The following is a 16,192-nucleotide window of genomic DNA, read 5'->3' on the forward strand; positions in this document are numbered from 1 at the left end:
CAAAAAAATAAGACCAAAATTAAAACCAATTCAATTGATATTAGAGGCTCAAGTGGAAAACTTAAACTCCACAAATCCCGCACTATTTCCCAGGATTTCCAGCTGCATCATGACAAACTGAGGGTTCACAAGATGAATGCATTTTATTTTATTCTTTTCCTTTTAGACTCCAAGTTTTTTTTTGGAGGGGCTGCAGTTCGAGCACAGCCTCGTGTGTGATGGATGGAGCCGGGGCAGGAGGGAGCTGCCGGGACCGCGCCGGCTCCGGCGGCAGCTCCAGGGGGCTGCAGGTTTGGGGGCACTTTCGAAGCTGCCGCTGCTCTCTCACTGTGCTCCCTGCTCTGGTCTGTTTGGAGCAATCGGCTAAAATCCTCGTGTTTCTGGGGTTTATTTAAAAAAAAAAAAAAAAAAAAGGAAAAAATATTAAAAATAAAAGAGAGAGTGAGCGAGACCCGTTTCCCATCTCCCAACCCTTCAAACCTCCTGTTTTGTTCCGTGGTGTTTTTTCCTGCCGGTCCCCCAGCACTGCTCTCCCCAGAAGCTGTGGGGAGACCTCTGCCATGGGGGTCCCGGTGGGACTCTCCACGCGGGGATTGCTCGTAGAGTTGCTGCAAACCAGCCACGTCCCCGGGTTTGCTCGGTCCAAACCAAACAAAAAACCACCCTGCATTCTCGCTGTGGATATTTGCAATTTATTTACGATTAGCCCCAAATTTACCAGAGACGACAGACTGAAGGGGGTGGCGGGGGGGGGGGGGGGAAGCGGGGAAGCAATTCAATTAATTTGTAATCTTGCATTTCATTAGAAAATGCAAGAATAATGATCGCTTCCAGCACGCAGGGGGAAAAAAAAAATCATAAACGGAGATTTCCCCCCTCTCAAATCAGATTATAAAATAAGCTTTTTTAAATTAAATTAGTTGATACGCAGTTGATCGGAGTAACCCCAGACTATGAGCGAGGCAAACACAACAAATAGAAATAACAAAGGCTACAAAAGTTGTCTGCTTTTCCCTCTTTCGGTGCAACCTGCGGGGCTGTTGGGGGTGGTCCCGAAGGGGAGCAGAACCGGGAACGGGGGGATGAGTCGGGAATGGGGGTGCGGGGGTGCAGCCGCCTCGCAACAGGGCAAATCATTCATCTGCAAACAGGACTTTGCCGGCAGCGACAAGACCCGCATTGAACTCGCAGGAGCTGAGTTGTTTTATCCCGGGTTAAACCCCAAATCTGCAGAAAACGGGCATTTGAGGGAAGGGGCAGCGCTGGACCTCGGGCTCAAAGCGCAGAGCCCGACTGCCCCGGCCCGACCCGCAGCGCCTCCTTTGAAAATAATCATTGGCATTTCTTTTTTTTTTTGGTTTTTTGGTTTTTTTTTTTTTTTTTGGTTTTTTTTTTTTTTTTTTTTTTTTTTAATTTTAATTTATTTCCCACGGAGGAAAGTCCCCGCGCCGTCCCGGGTGGAATTCGCTGCCCCCGGCGCTGGGAAGGATTCAGGGCTGTCCTGAAAGTGGGAAAGTTCCCGAAACCCCCCAGTCCTCCCCAATCCTTCCCAACATAACTTCAGCTTCGTTTTCTGCCTTTTCTCGTCTCAATTTTCCATCCCATCAAATAGACAAAAAAACCCCAAACAACCCTCTTTAAATGGATCCAATCCATATATTCCTTTTTATTCCCTCTAAAAATCGATGAAGTGGAATTATCTCCCCTAAAACCCATGAGGGGAAGTTTGGGGGAATATCGTGTGTTTCTGGGTCTGCTCTCAGCTCTGTGCCGGAGGAAGTGTGAAATCTCTCCTGCCACACGCTCAGACAAAGCCGTCTTGTTACCCGGGATTTGTCGGGTCAAGCAGGATCCCGTTTTAAGCCAGTTACTAAATGTAATTCTCCCACTTTGCCTCTTAATTTAGCAAACGAAAAAACCACAACTTTTCACTGGGGGCATAAATGGCAGCGATCATTTGCCCTCGGAAGTTTAAAAAAAAAAAATAGGGATTTTAGCCACTTTATTATTGTTGCCACTAATGTTTGTTCATTTCTAGAATAAACAGTATTCAAGAAATGTTTGAATGCACTAAATTTTTTCCCATTATAATTAGAAATTATTTTGATAGAATATCGTATTTGAAATTACAATTGTAAATATCCACATTAAAAAAAATTTCTTAACAAGGCTTTTACAGGGTCCTGAGCTGGTGGGAACCAATTTAGCTCCTTTGTGTAGCATCATCCCAGGGTATTTCCTATTATTCTTAGGAATTTGGATTGATTCTTTATTGTGAACTAAACATTTTCTTAGTGTTCCCTTTTTTTCTCTAGGGAAAAAAAAAAAAAAAAAAAGGTAAAAAAAAGTGGACCCTCTAAATGAATAAGTATCAAAAAAGGAGTTGGTGTTTTGGAAGTTATTCCATGCCTACACAGAAACAGGAGATCTCAGGTGTGTGGTTGAACAAAAGTTAGTAAACGCGTGTCAGTCCTGCTCAAAATCAATTTTAATTGCAAAACATTTATTTGAGACTATCTGTTGCAAAACATTAATCCATTATGAAGCTCGTTGAAATTTTCAGACTGTAATTAAAGCAAAAGAATAAAAAGTGTGGGGAGTTTTTCCTTTTTAAAGATAAATAGTATCTTTCACTGGATATATATCTTTCACATGCTCAGCAGCATCCAGCAGCTCACGCAGCAAAGCCACTCCATCAGTGGAGGCATAAGTCTCAAATACTTTTGACTCTCACTAAGACAAGGGGGAAAAAAAACAATTAAAAAAAACTTTGAAAAGTTTTTAAACATTTTCTTAGAAAAATGCAGGTATTCCCAGTTATTCAGCTGGCTTCTTGCTCCAGGTGCAAGCTGCCCAGGACAAGAAAAATCAATGTTTTTTCACCCACTCAGTGCCCTGGAGACCTCTAGAAAGCAAAGATGACTTTGGAGGGGACAGGTGCCCAGGGCAGGGCACGGCAGCGGGCTGGAGGCTGCATCCCTTCCAGAGAGGAGCTTGGCTGCCTTTCCATCCAGAGGCACTTTAACCACATTTCAGGCCATTCCTGAGGCTTCACAGTTCATTGGATTTTACCCTGTCACAGAGCTAGAAAAGCTCCAGCGCGCTTTGGGCAAAGGAAGGTGCCCTGCCATTGTCCCTGGGTGTGTGTTTCACCTGGCACAGTGGGCTCCCTTTGTCCCTGGCACCGCCGAGGACGGTGTTACAAATCTCCCTGGCTAAGTATAAGCTTCCCCGCTCTGCCCATCAGCAAAGCTGAAAGATTCTTCATGTATTCATTTTTTTTTTTTTTTTTTAATGTGGGATGCAGAGGTATCCTTAAAAGCCACCCTGCTTCCCCCTGCCTGCCCGGATCCCCCACCCTTGCGCGTGGTACCGGCGCCCAGTTATTGTGCAGGGCTCTCCAGCCCTGCTCAGCCTTTTGTCAGCCCCCTTTTCTGTGTCAATCAGATGCCTTTTGTCAGGTCCCAGACATGTTGTGTCCACACGCACACAAATATCCCCGCGCAGACCGTGGGGAACGCCGAGCACATTCAGATCATGCGCCGCACCCTCCCGCACCCGGGCATAAGCACAGGGGCACTGGCACCACCAACAGCTGCTGCCCTCGTGGAGGGATGGAACTGAGCTTCAGGGTGGCTGGAGTGGGAAAGGTGCGGGTACCCATTCCCCAGCATGTCCATGTGGTTTTGGACGCTGTGTCTGTCCTGCAAAATGGAGCTGGAGGCGCTTCTCTCCCTCACTATGAGCTTCCCTCCCCTGTTGCTTTTATCCATCCTTTGAGCTGCTTTTCTCAGTTTTACACCCGTGTTTCTCACAAACAGGTGATGTTGGATTGGGTCTTCAAGTCGCCCCGAGAAAATGTCTATTTTACTGGTTTATGTGCTGTTTTTGTGAGATCTGGTGCACATAATGATGACGGCGCCACATCCCTGCAACTCCGGTTTCGGGCTGGGGCCATCCTGACCAGCCATGGCTCTGCCCCCCGACTCCTGGGCTCCTGCCCATCCTCGGCTGCCTGAGCCCCCAGCCCGGGGCTCGTTCGCTGCTGCTCAGAGGGCAACTTCGGGCTAATCCCCACTGCTTTGGGCGCTGGCAGCACAGCCTGGGGACCCACACGGAGGGGTGACAGCTGCTGGCACGGGGCCGGTTCCCACCTGTCCCCGATGGCTTCAAGGTGGAGACAAGACCTCTGCCTGTCCGCACAGCGCTGCCATACCCTGGGGCCGGAGCCAGCTCTCTCCACACCCTCATCCCCTCGGCCCTCGATGGCGCCCGCGGCTGCAGGGGCCTGGCAGCGCTGGAGGGAGGCAGCAGCACCCCCGTCCGCGGCACCCAAGGGTGAAACATCCACCACAGCGGCAGCAACAAAATGGCGTCAGGGGCTCGCAAATGGCGGCGGCGGTGGCGGGAAGGGCCGGCGCCGTGCCAGGGCCGCGCTGAGGGCACAATGACTGGCACATAACGGTCCTGGCCACGGGCGACCCTCGCCATGGCCGTGCCAGCTGTGGCCCCCCTCCCTCCGCCTTGGCACGGGCAGGCAGCCCCGCCATGGCCGCCTCTGAGGAGGATTAAGGCCGCAGTTGTGTCTCCCTCTTTCTTTCCCCCTCAGTGGCTGAGAACAGGAAACGTGAACCTATCTGAGACTAATTGACTTGCAAATTAATCGTTTGTCCCTGTGCCTGATAATTAGTGCTAACGATTTTTACACACCCCCCCACCCCCTTGCTCTCTCCTCCTCCTCCTCTTTATTTTAAAGGGGGCTGTTTTCCCTTTTTCTTTTCCTTTCCCCCCCGCTCCTCTTTTTATCCGCTGTGGCTGCAGTTGTTCCCCGAGGATGCCCAGCTGCCCGTGCCCTGCGGTGGGGATGGCACCGGGCTCGGGGTGCAGGGCCCTGCCACCCCAACACCACAGCCTCTGCTTTGCTCCCCGTGCCTCGGTGCCAACCTCCGTGCCAAGGACAATGGGCTCAGGACTTTGGGGGGCTGCAGAGGGGCTGGAAGCGGGGGAGCAGTGCTCAGGGATGCGGCATCGCTTCGGTGCTGGTTACGGCTGAACCCCTGGTTTCAAATTTCCCACATAGCCACGGAACGGGTGTAACCGTAAAAATTAAAAATCACTTCAAAAAGAAGCAAAGGTCTGGGGTTGTTTTCTCCAGCCTTCCCTCTTCCACTGTTTTTCTTCCATGGATTTATCTTGTTTTCACGAAAGGCATTTCTCCCGGGAAAAGGCAGCTCAACAAAAATACTTGAGGCTGGTGATTGGAATCACTGGTGTTGTGGCTTTGTCCAAAAGCGTCACCTGAAGCAAGGGTGCTGCAGGGGATGGACAGGGCTGCAGCTGGAGCATGGAAGTTCATGTGAGAGAAGGGAGGAAAGTGGATTTGTGGTCATTTTTGTCGTCTGAGGCCTCTTGGTGCAGCCCCATGGAACTCATTTGTGCCAGAGCCTAGGAGCAGCTTAGGGCTGACGGGAGAGGAGGTGTTCATATCATTGGTGATATGTCACCAGGAAAACACAGTTTTACTGAAATTGATGTATTTTATGGGAGTATTTCATTGTCAGCAGCAGGAAAAACCCACTAATATGATATTCCAATGCATTTATTGAGGACTAGTAACATACCCTGAAGTATCTTAGGACTTTACTTTCAGTAAATTTCTGCTGTGTGTTGCATCTCCAGTGACACTGTACTGCACAAATAATTGAAAATTCTGCATGCAATTGTCATGTTTCACTGCAGTTCAAACCCGGCACTTTGTTGCTCCTGCATGGGAACTCTTGAGAAATTCCACACAGCAATATTTTAATTTTCTTTTCTTCTCTGTTTTCAGAGGGAGATGTGTTGGGGAAGAGGGAGACCTTTTGCGGTGTTGAGCTCCTCTTTTTTCCCTGGCTGGATGGGATTTGCATCCCCCCAGTGCCAGGCAGGCCAAGAGGTAAAACAGCCCCTCTGTGCCCCCCTGACCCTGAGCAGCCCCAGACTGTGTCAGACCCAGGGTTTTTCCATCCTCCCCATTCCTGACCCTGAGTCAGGCTGCAGGAGAGACACTCGTGTCCAGCCGACCCACAGTGACCCTCCAGCCTTCTCCAGAGTGGAAGGGAAGTTCCCACTGACCATCTCATCCCCTCCAGCCGTGAGGTGCTTCCTCCTCTGATGCTCAACTGTGATAATTAAAGGGATCCATTTCTTTGCAGCTCTTCCCTCCAAATGCTCCTGGTGCCTGACACTATTTGTCAGCCATACCCCTGATGTAATCCTATTTTTGCTCCCCTCCCTACCCTGCTCTGTGTCCAGGGCTCTCTTCATCTCTGCTTGTGCAGCTCCTGCTGCTCAGGGGCTGCTTGTCCCCCTTCCCTCAGAGCTGGGAGTCCATAAACCCTGAGCCGCTCCCAGCCTCCGCGCTCATGAACTCGCTCTGTTTGGTTTGCCCAGAGTTAATTGCACACAAACTCCAGCCTGTTGGCACACAGGGGCTCTTTGTTCCTGCAAGAATCACTTGCCCTCCAAGGTCACTGCGGCCAAGACCTGCTGTCCCCAAGGGTCACCCTGCCGACATGCACTGTCAGTCTGATCCCTGCGCCGTGGCCAGGGTGGGATGGGGCAGGTGGCTGCAGGGAGAAAGCTGGAACAGGGAGCTGAGGCATTGCTGGAGCCTTTTGGGTCAAGCTCATTGAAGTAATGGGATGATTAGCAAGGATTGCTGAGCTTTATGGCTGGGGAGGAGGAGAGAGGGTGAAAGAGACGTTAGGGGTGGATTAACCCCTGTCAGACCTGTACAAGAGGTTTCCCAGATTAAACACAAGTTCAGTGGTCTGTAAACGCTCCCCTTTCACTGGATGCTTCCCCAGAGCAGCTCTGGAGTTAAAGCTCTGCAGTTCGTGTTAGGGACCTGACTTCCACGGCATCCCAATTCCTGCTTGTGCTCTTGAGGCCCACATCCTTTAACTCCCCTGAATCAACATCCCTGTGTTCTTAGAGACTTGAGTGCCCGATTAACCGGAATACTTGGTTCAGATTAGCTTTCCAAAGTGTTCAGGAGAAATCAGTGGACTTTTATTTGGCTTATGGTCCCTTCAAGAGGTTTTGGGTGATGTTCCTATCTGTGCAGCACTGGCACTGTGGAGGGAGATGCTGCACCAGACATGGCTGTGATGGATCTGGCATTCCAAAGCAGCAGAGACCCTGAAATCCTGTGTGGAAGTGGGTGCTGCTTAGAGCCACTGGCCAGGGACACAGGTCTCCTGCTGGCTCAGCTTTGCAGGGGGACAGGAGTGCCTGCTGGCAGGTGGAGGCAAGAGCACCGGGGGCTGAGATGGCATTGAGGGCTCAGCGGCCCCTTGACAGGACTGTGACCATTCTGAAAACCCTTTCTCACCTCCTTCCCAAGCCATGCATAACCTCTGTGCTGCTGCTGCTGGGGCAGTCAGCACCTTTGCTCTTCAGCATCCTTCAGGCTCCATCGGGATAAGACCAAGGGAGAAGTTACAACTGGTTGCAGAGGGTAATGGGGCTGATAACTGGCAGCAGCAGCAGTGGGAACGATGCCCTTCAATGCCCTCCAGAGTGGCAGAGGGCCCTGGGAGCTCCTCAGTTCTGGAGGGGAAATTCCCACTGACCATGTCCTCAGGCAGGTGGGCACTGTCCCAGAGGTGGGCAGCCCTGTGCAGACCCTCAGTGCTGGGCGGGCTGGCGAGACACTGCCTCGAGGCAGTTTCTCAATCCTGCACACCTGGTACTCTGTCAATGCAGCCACTTGGCTAAATGTGGGTCATTGTAGGAGGATGCAGCCACTCGAGCAAACAAGCCTCAATTGCCCACTGATTGGGGTGGCTGAGAGCACCATCACTGAAATTTCTGAGGGGGGAGGCATTAATAATCCCCATTCTGTCTCTGCAGCCCTTGCCCCCTTGTTATTTCTCTCTTTGTGTCTTAATTTGGCCCATTATTATTATTTTATAAAAGGGCCTTTTCTCCACCCCCTCCCTCTTGAAGACACTCCTTAGACCGATGGGAAAATGGTAAGGAATAATTATGAAAAACATCAGTGAAGAGAGGGCCATCTGAGAGGGATTAAAGGATTACAATTAAAACTCATTTTAGGGAGGTGATGTGACATTAGCGTTTTCATTCTTCCCCCCCCCACCCCCCTTCCCCAAACACCCTCCAGGATATCTGGGTCTAAGTTGATTAAATGACAAACTCCAGCTCAGAGGGAAACAACAACAAATTAAAAACTGAGTAAAATTAAAAACAACAACCCAAAAATTATTTACAAAATGAAGTGAAAATGAGGTCACTGAGAATTACTGGAAGTCTGGCGGCAGCTGGAAATGGGGTGGACAGAGCACCTGCCACTAATAGCAGGTTTCTGGTGGTGGGACCATCTCCCTGCTCCTGCACCAGTGGTAAGTGGAATTGTTTGAGATCTCTCTTCCAGGATACAACTGGAGTGTTGGGCTGTGGCAATGGTTGTTTTGGCAGAGGGCTGGTGCTCTGCACTGATTTTGCCAGCTCTGTGCTCCCCTGAGGCCATGCTGGGCTTTGCTTTGGGAGCCGGATGAGGACGCGGTGTTGGCCCTGCTCTCCCTCCAGCCTGGAAGTGGACCTCAGCCTGGGAGGTGCCCCAGTGCCAAGGTAGTGATGGGGCCCTTGTGTCAGCCTCAGCGTGTCCCTTCCTGGCGTGGCTCCATGGTCCATTTTCTCATCTCCTTTTGCAGCTCATACTGGTGGCTGGAGCAAACCAGCCTCTGCCCCACGCGGCTTCGAGCAGCTCCGGCCGCATTCCTGGTGCTGGGGCACACTCCAATCTTCCCCGAGGAAAGCAAAGCAGAGCCTGTGCTGCAAACACCTTTCCTCTCTCCTCCTTGTCCGTCGGGATGCACAAAGGGTCCTGCCCATTCCACCTCCATTGTGGAGAATCCTGACAGGGCTTCTGAGGGTGGGAGCTGCTTATGGCAGTGTTGAAATTCAGTACTGTCGTAAATGAGGGGAGTTGGGAAAGGCAGCGTGCTTGGAGTGGGAGCTGAAACTTCCAAATGGAAACACATACTGAGCTGGGGTTTTATTTGTTGTGGAAAGCAAATTCTAGGATGACTGCTGGCCATTTCAATGAATGAATATGAAGACTGAGATGGGGGATTTCCCTTTATAAACCAAAAATATCTGTAAATCGAACTATTAAGATGATGTGGACACCTAAACCCATGCTGTCAGCCCAATTGGAAGGGGGGTTACGTGAAAATGCGGAGGCAGATGAGTGACTCAGGCTCTGCAGTTCACAGTGCTTAGGAAGTTTGGGCTGCCAGAATCTCATCTGTAGGGCCCCAAAAACCACAGCGGGACTGAGCCCACATTCTGCCCTGAAAGCACAGCTCTTACTGCTTAAACTCAGTCACAAAGCCTGTAAGTGTGAACACTTTCTGTTCAGCCTGTAAATGTGAACACTTTCCCTCTAGCCTGTGTGTTTCAGCCATGCAGCTTTGGGCTGCAGAGAGCAGAGAGGAGCTTCTCCTACATCCTCCTGTTTTTCCTGCCAAAGAGGTTGGGCTCAAACCCAGCCTCTTGGCTCTGGCCTCCATTCAGCAGCCTGGCATCATTGGGCATCCCATCACGTGTCCGCGCACGTGGGCGCGAGCGCTCGTCATGTGAGGTGCCATATCGTGTCTCATATTGGGAGGCAGGGAGAGCTGGAAAAGCTTAACGGAAGGGAAACTCCCCCTCCTCCCCCCTAGATCCAGCCTATTTTCTTTCCACTTCTTTTGTTTCTGATTTCCGGAACTATGCGGCAAAGCAAAGCGTGGGGAGAAGAAAGAGGCTGAAGAGAGCTGGCATCTGGCAGGGAAAAGAACAAAATAGCAGAGCAGGGCTTTCCTAGGCAGGAGCAGGGAAGGCGAGCACTGCTTGCTTGGGTGCTGGGCAAACCTTGGGAAAATTCAGGGTCTAAACATGGAGCTGGCCCCAGGCAGGTGTAAATGGGTACAGAGCTTGCTGGTAAAGGTGGCAGAGGGGTCAGCCCCGCAGCTTGAATTGTACTCTGCTCCTCGCTCCCCTCCTTCACAGGATCTGTTCCTTGATGTCCCTTCTGCTCCATCCCCCTGAGCCTGTCCCAGCAGTGAATTCCCCAAGGGCATGCACTGCACCTCCTGCCCAGTGTCAAGATGCTGGTGTGATTTGGCCCCAAACAGAGGGGAGGTAAAGGTGGAGGTCATTCTCCTGCAGATGCTTTCTCTGAGGCTTAAATGATCAGTGTAGCACAGTTCATCCTGCGATGTCCCTTTTGCAGTCGGGGCTGAGGGTTGTCTGAATATATTTTTATTCCTGTTATTTCCTCTGTCCCGGCCAGTACAGAAAGAGGTCTTTGCATACAAACCCAGTGTTAATTAGGTAAATTAATTAGGACCAAGATGCAGTGTTTTCCCCCTGAGGAGGAAATACAGTAAACTCCATTTTTGTGAGTTGTTTATTCAGCCAGGGGGGTCGAAGGAGAATAGTCATGTCAAAGAAGCTGCCATTTTCAAGGTCCTTGTGTCCCCTCTGCGCTGCCCTAGAAAGGGAACAAAACTCTGTTGACAGCAAAATCTCAGCAGGAGCCCCTGGGCTGAGGGGCACAGGGAAGCGAAGTGGAAAGGGTGCCAGGTTTCCGAGCGCCTGGAGGGAACAGGCTTTGGTCTCCGGCGTTTCAATGGACCGGGGAAAGCAAATCAGCCCTTTCAAGGCCAATCACGCTGTTCTCGAAGGCACACACTGGAGACAATGTGCCTCTGGCAGTGGGGCAACGGGAAAGGGATTGGGTGGCCATGGCAGGGCCGAGGGCAGGAGAGCTACCGAGGGCCAAGAGCCAGTGGCCGTGCTCCTGCTCCATCCATCCCGCTCCTCAGAGCCCTGGGAAAGGTGCTGGGATGCACTAGAGCGTCAGGAACAGCCCAAGGAGGCTGTTGGGATGGGGCAGATGGGGCGCCCGTGTGTGTTTCTGTTTTGTGTTGTCTCTTCCCTCTCCTCCAGCAGAGTCATGGTTTGTGTGGTGAAGGAGCATGGTAGCACTGAGCAGTTCCTTGACCTTCTCCCCACCCCAGCCTTTTATTCGCAGTTTTTAATTGATTCCACCGTGAAAGCCTGTGACCTGGGAGAGCCTGATCCCTGCCCATGAGCCTGCTCCAGTGTCTCTCCTGGACATGGCATGTTTCTGAGTGGATGGATGGACTCCCCGAGATGTGCCCTAGGCTGGGCAGGTTTGTGGCTGCAGTTGGGATGTTTTCATGCCCGGATGCTCCTGTGTCTCTTGGAGAGGAGCAAAACTGGGTTTGCCTTGGTAGCCTCTCCCAGCCCAGTGCTCTGCCCACAGCACCATCTCCTGTCGGCATCGCTCACGCTTGCAGGGGCAGTGCATCCCGGGAATTTCCTTCCCCGGTGCCAGAATACCTTCACCCCAAGTCCGAGAGTGCAGATGATCTTCTGTCATCATACTTAAACCCCCCTCCCCATCCCTGACCAAAGCCAGGATGAAAGCGGCAGGGTTTTTTTCCTCTTTCTTTCTTTTTTTAATGGCGTTTCATTAGCCTCCAAATCAGACAGGCTAAACAATGGTGTTCTGTCAGCGATGGGCTTTCGTGCTGATTTCATCTCCTCTCTCATCCGTATGCAAACCAGCTTCCAGCAGGCTTTGGTCATGCCATGGAAACCGAGGTGCAGGCCCGGAATGGGGGTTCTCGGAGTGAGAAATCTCCTGTTCGCTTTTTCCCATTTGCATAATGCAACTTTTCTTCCCCCAGACACTGAGGCGCTTTGTTTATAGAGAGCCGAGAGAAAGGGGGATGCTGGGGACAGAGAGGGACCGCGGGGAGGGGGGAAGTGCCTGGTGGGAGTGGGGAAGAGGAGGGCACAGCTCGAAAAAGAAGAACACGCAGAGAAAAGTGCGGGGCGACTGGAAGGGAATATATATGAGGATGAGGACTGGGAAATGGGGCTGGGCAAGTTCCCCGTGATCCTGGGACCCGTGTGCTCCTTTGGCCTCTCTGAGCCAGCCGAAGGGTGTCAGGGGGACTTGGCGTGGCTGAGGATCCAGCTGGGAGCCTGGATCTGTGCAGAATTAAAGCCGGTTGTCATGATAATGCCCCCCAGAGGAAGCAGGAGCCTTTTCAAGCCTTGCATGAAATACCTCAAAGGGTTTTGTGCAAGAAGCCTCTAAGATCTTCAACTGGTGGAAACCGAAGGTTGTTTGGGGGAATAGTGACCCACGGGGCACACGGGAAGGTGGCTAAGTGCCAGCCAGCAGAGCGTGAGGGCCTGGCTGTCCTGGAAGGTGGGGGCAGAAACGATGGGAGAATAAAATCATCCCAGATTTATTCCCAATGGTGTGTGGGGCTGGGAGAGAAGGAGGTTAACAAAACAAAATTACAACCCGTTTCTTTCCCTTGAAATGTGGCAAACTGCAAGGTGGCACAGGGAGGTAGGAGGGTGAAGGGATCAAGTTGTCTGGTCCCCATCAGTACCCTCAGTTTATTGTAGCCATTGGGGCCAATTTATCCCCCACCTTGTACATCTTCTGCAAAGTGGTGATCTGCTGCTCTTTGCAAGCCAGCTTGAAATCTGAGGGGAAGGGGCTGCTCTTAAAGAGTCTCATCACCTCTGATGGTTGCACCTCCTAGAAACAAACCTGGTTCTTGTGACTCAATCCTGGGCAACAGACTTTGATTTGTGAATTGGATGGAAGCACAATTAATAGTAATAATAACAATAATAGCAATGAAATGTATTAATCAGTGACAGATAACAGACATGAAACCTGCAATTAGAAGTATTTTAGGATATGTAAAAATCCCTGTAAATGATCTGCAAATGAGGTGCAGACAGTAAAGCAGACAGCAATGGAGATATTTTTGGGTTTTTCCTCAATGTGGGACTGCTCTGTTTTTAGGGTGCTTTAATATGAATTGGATGTACAGACACGCCCCTGAGGAAAAGTCTTGCGTTGGTACTGCAAAGTGTGTGACTGTTGCTCCAAAGTGTGGGATGTTCCTCCAGGACTCCTACAGGACACGGCCAGCAGAACTACAGGCAGGAGCCTCAATGATTCACAGGCTCCTGCCTGCACGTGGAAATCGCACGGATTTAGGTGGGAATTGTTCAAGTCTCACTTGTGCCATTTGCACTTCAGGGGTGTGGTTGCACATGGTACCAGATGTTATTCCAACCCTGTTAAAGGGCAACTGGGATTCATATTGGATGATCTACACAATGTGAAATATTAACTCTTTACCTGTGGGCAGGAGAATTCTGCAGTCTAATCCCAGAATCTGGTGTTCTGGGACAGGAAGAAAAGTAGAGGGAAAATATTTGTGTTTTGGAGGATTCTGGTGTAACTCTGTGGAGTCCCTTTAGCCAACAGTGATACCCACCTGGACATCCCTCTCAGGTGCACTGGTGCCTCCATGTAGCACAGCTCTGCATCACTGATGTGCTGCATGGAGCAGCTGGGATGCTGCAAATGCTCTGTAAAAGGAATGAAGAGTCTGGTTTGGGGCTTTTTCTCTTTGTTTTTAGTCTGGTTTCTGCAGAAAATGAGATTTCCACCATCACAGGGAATTCTGTCATTTCTCACCTCTCTCCCAGGAACTTCTGAAATAGGATGACTTCAGCTCAATTTGGCTCAATGTCAGTTTTTGATCCCCAGTCAGTGGGAGCTGCTTTGGGACTTCAGTTACATTTGGTTTTTTTTTCAGAAGCTCATTTCTACTATTGGCTCTAAAAACCCGTTTTTTCTTCAAAACAAGACTGGAGATGGGCTGTGACCTTTCCCTTTGGACAGGGAGGGAGAGGGGTCTCTGTGGTGGGGGTTTACCAGGGTGCAAACTGCAAATGCCTCAGCCTAATGAGCTCTGTTCTTAACAAAGCATCAGAGCATTCCAGTCCAAGGAGGTTTCAGTCCAGAGTGTTTCTGAAGGAGGCTTACACACCTCAGACAGTGCTTGTCTGCTCCTGCCTGTATTGAGACAGAGCTGCTGATGGACCCGGGCAGTCGCCTGTCCCAAGCCCATTGTGGTGGCCTTTGAGCAGTGACATGGGATCAGACGAAGGAGCAGGGTGTGATTAAAACACATGGCTTAGGCTTGGCAAGTGTCCCATGCCAGGACAGGAAGGGGCAGCACCTTCCTGTCACTGGTCACTGCCGGAGCAGAGAGGGGACTTTGCAGCATCGCTTCCATGCTCACCCTCCCGGCCTCCAGCCTGCTGGTCATGCCAATTTGTCACCAAGCTGGGATTTCAATTAAACCCCAAAAGAAGGGGTCAGAGGTTATGCAAACACGTTGGTAAAGGCCACTCGCCTGGAGGGCTCTCCCGGGGCCACTGGAGCCGGCCCCTTGCTTTACACAGTCCTGATTGACCTGGGCTGAGGCCGGCATTGTTCCCTGGGCTCCATTCAAGAGGCGGCTTGTCAATAAAATTGACTTTCGGCTTCTGGGGGTGCTGCCACCTCATATTCCTCCCTTTCCTGACAGTTTGGCTGGAGTAGAGCTAAGGATCCCTCTGTGGTCCTTGTGCCCCTGGGCATGCCAAGGGTGAGGGCAGGGATGGGAGCAGGAAGGCCACATGCTGCAGGAAGGCCCTGCAGCACACACGGCAGCTTCTTCTCCCCATGGTGGTCTTTATTCTGGTTTCTGCCTTTTGGGCTTTTGCACCTGAGGCCAGTTTCTGGCCGGACCCCTCGGAAACACCATCACAAACAGCTGGTTCTGTTCATCCTTTCCAGACTTCATTCTGTCAGGGCCATCATCCTTGCAGCTGCCTCCACAAGAATCTCAGTGATGGTTTTCTGCCCCTCACCACCCAGGCTGGGTTGGGATGACCTCGAGGTCTCCCTGCAGAACTGAGCCTCGTTGTCCCTCCCCGTTACACAACTGACACCAAAGTTTCACACAAGCCAAGGCAGCACCTCTCCCTACCAAGGCACCTGCCCACCAGCACCTCCACCCACTGCGGGCATGATCCCACTTTTCAGGGAGGTGTGAGGCTTCCCGGTGGGCTCGGGTGGTGGGACTGCCCCGGCCCCTGCGCTGGTGCACTAATTGCTCTGGGCAGCATTGCAAACAAGCACTGCTTGAACCCACAAGCCTGAGGAGGCCATTTCAGCTGCAAGATAAATGGATATAGTGGAGCAAGTGGCAATTAGTGTGGGTAAAGAGCCCCTTAGTGACTGTCCCTTACATAACACCTTTGTTCCAAGCCCTTCACTTCATACTCAGTTTGTAAATAAACTTGACTCCCAGCTTTACTGGGCCCTTTGTTCTTTTTATTTATTATTTTATTATTCTTTGAACCCAGGGAAGAACGAGTCGATTGTTCACCCCCAGGGACATGCAGCAAGCTGAGGCCCTGCCTGGCCTGGCAGTGCCCACTCGCCCCAAAACGGGCACTGGCAGTAGCCCACGCCAGAGCCACCCACGCAGCTACCACGGCAGCAATTTTAATTGCTTTGCCCCCGCTGATGGTGCCTGGGGGCTCATTATGCTGCTGGCAATGAATGAGGGCTTGAAAATGTGATTCTATAATTGCAGTGGCAGTGGGGACTTTTGCTGGGGGGTGGGTTGGCAGAGGGGCTGAGCTCTGCCCCCAAAGCTTCAGGTCAGGGAGGAAGCCTGGGGGGCTCTGGATCAGTCCAAGTGCAGTCTCTAATTCGCATCGTGTCCTTCCTATCACCATCTAACCTCTAGGAGGCTTTTTCTACACCTGCTGTGCCACTGAAAGGCTGGCAGTGAGCAGAAGCTCCGAGGCGTGGTGGGATGTGCTTTGGAGGATTTGGGGTGCCCAGTCCCAGGCTTTGGGCATGCTGTGGTGAGCAGGGCACCACGACTCTCCTGCCTTTATCCTTCACTTGTCACTTTTGCCAGGTCCTTTTCTAAGGGGCAGGGCTGTCTGGGGAGTTATTGAAGCATTTAGTGCCCTGGGTGGTGGTTCTTCCTCCACTGCTGCCTCTGCCTGGCATCTCTCCTTGCTGCTGGTATTCCAAACCAGTGCTGGTGATACTGGCCCGTACTGGGAATCCGTCGGGCACTGCTCTTTGTTCAGTGTGGGGATGGTCGGGCCCCTGCTCCTCTTCCGAGCCTTCCCTCTCCCATATGGTGCCCATTATTAGATGTGTGCACCAGCCTTGTCTGACAAGGAGCTTTACAGGTGTCGCTGGGATAACGATTCACAC

The 16,192-nt window shown here is 51.5% G+C and overlaps 1 protein-coding gene across 1 annotated transcript in view; it reads left to right on the forward strand.

Moving 5' to 3' along the window:
- Window positions 1-4,398: 4,398 nt before the first annotated feature.
- The window catches only part of LOC136373022 (dnaJ homolog subfamily A member 1-like), a 64,017-nt gene continuing 52,223 nt past the window's right edge, over window positions 4,399-16,192 (forward strand). The window contains exon 1 of the mRNA XM_066337952.1: window positions 4,399-4,404. The gene's annotated coding sequence lies outside the window, so the exon portion shown is untranslated. The remainder of the gene's footprint in view (window positions 4,405-16,192) is intronic.

Source organism: Sylvia atricapilla, chromosome 30 (genome assembly GCF_009819655.1).
Source record: "Sylvia atricapilla isolate bSylAtr1 chromosome 30, bSylAtr1.pri, whole genome shotgun sequence".
In the NCBI taxonomy this organism is placed as follows: domain Eukaryota; kingdom Metazoa; phylum Chordata; class Aves; order Passeriformes; family Sylviidae; genus Sylvia; species Sylvia atricapilla.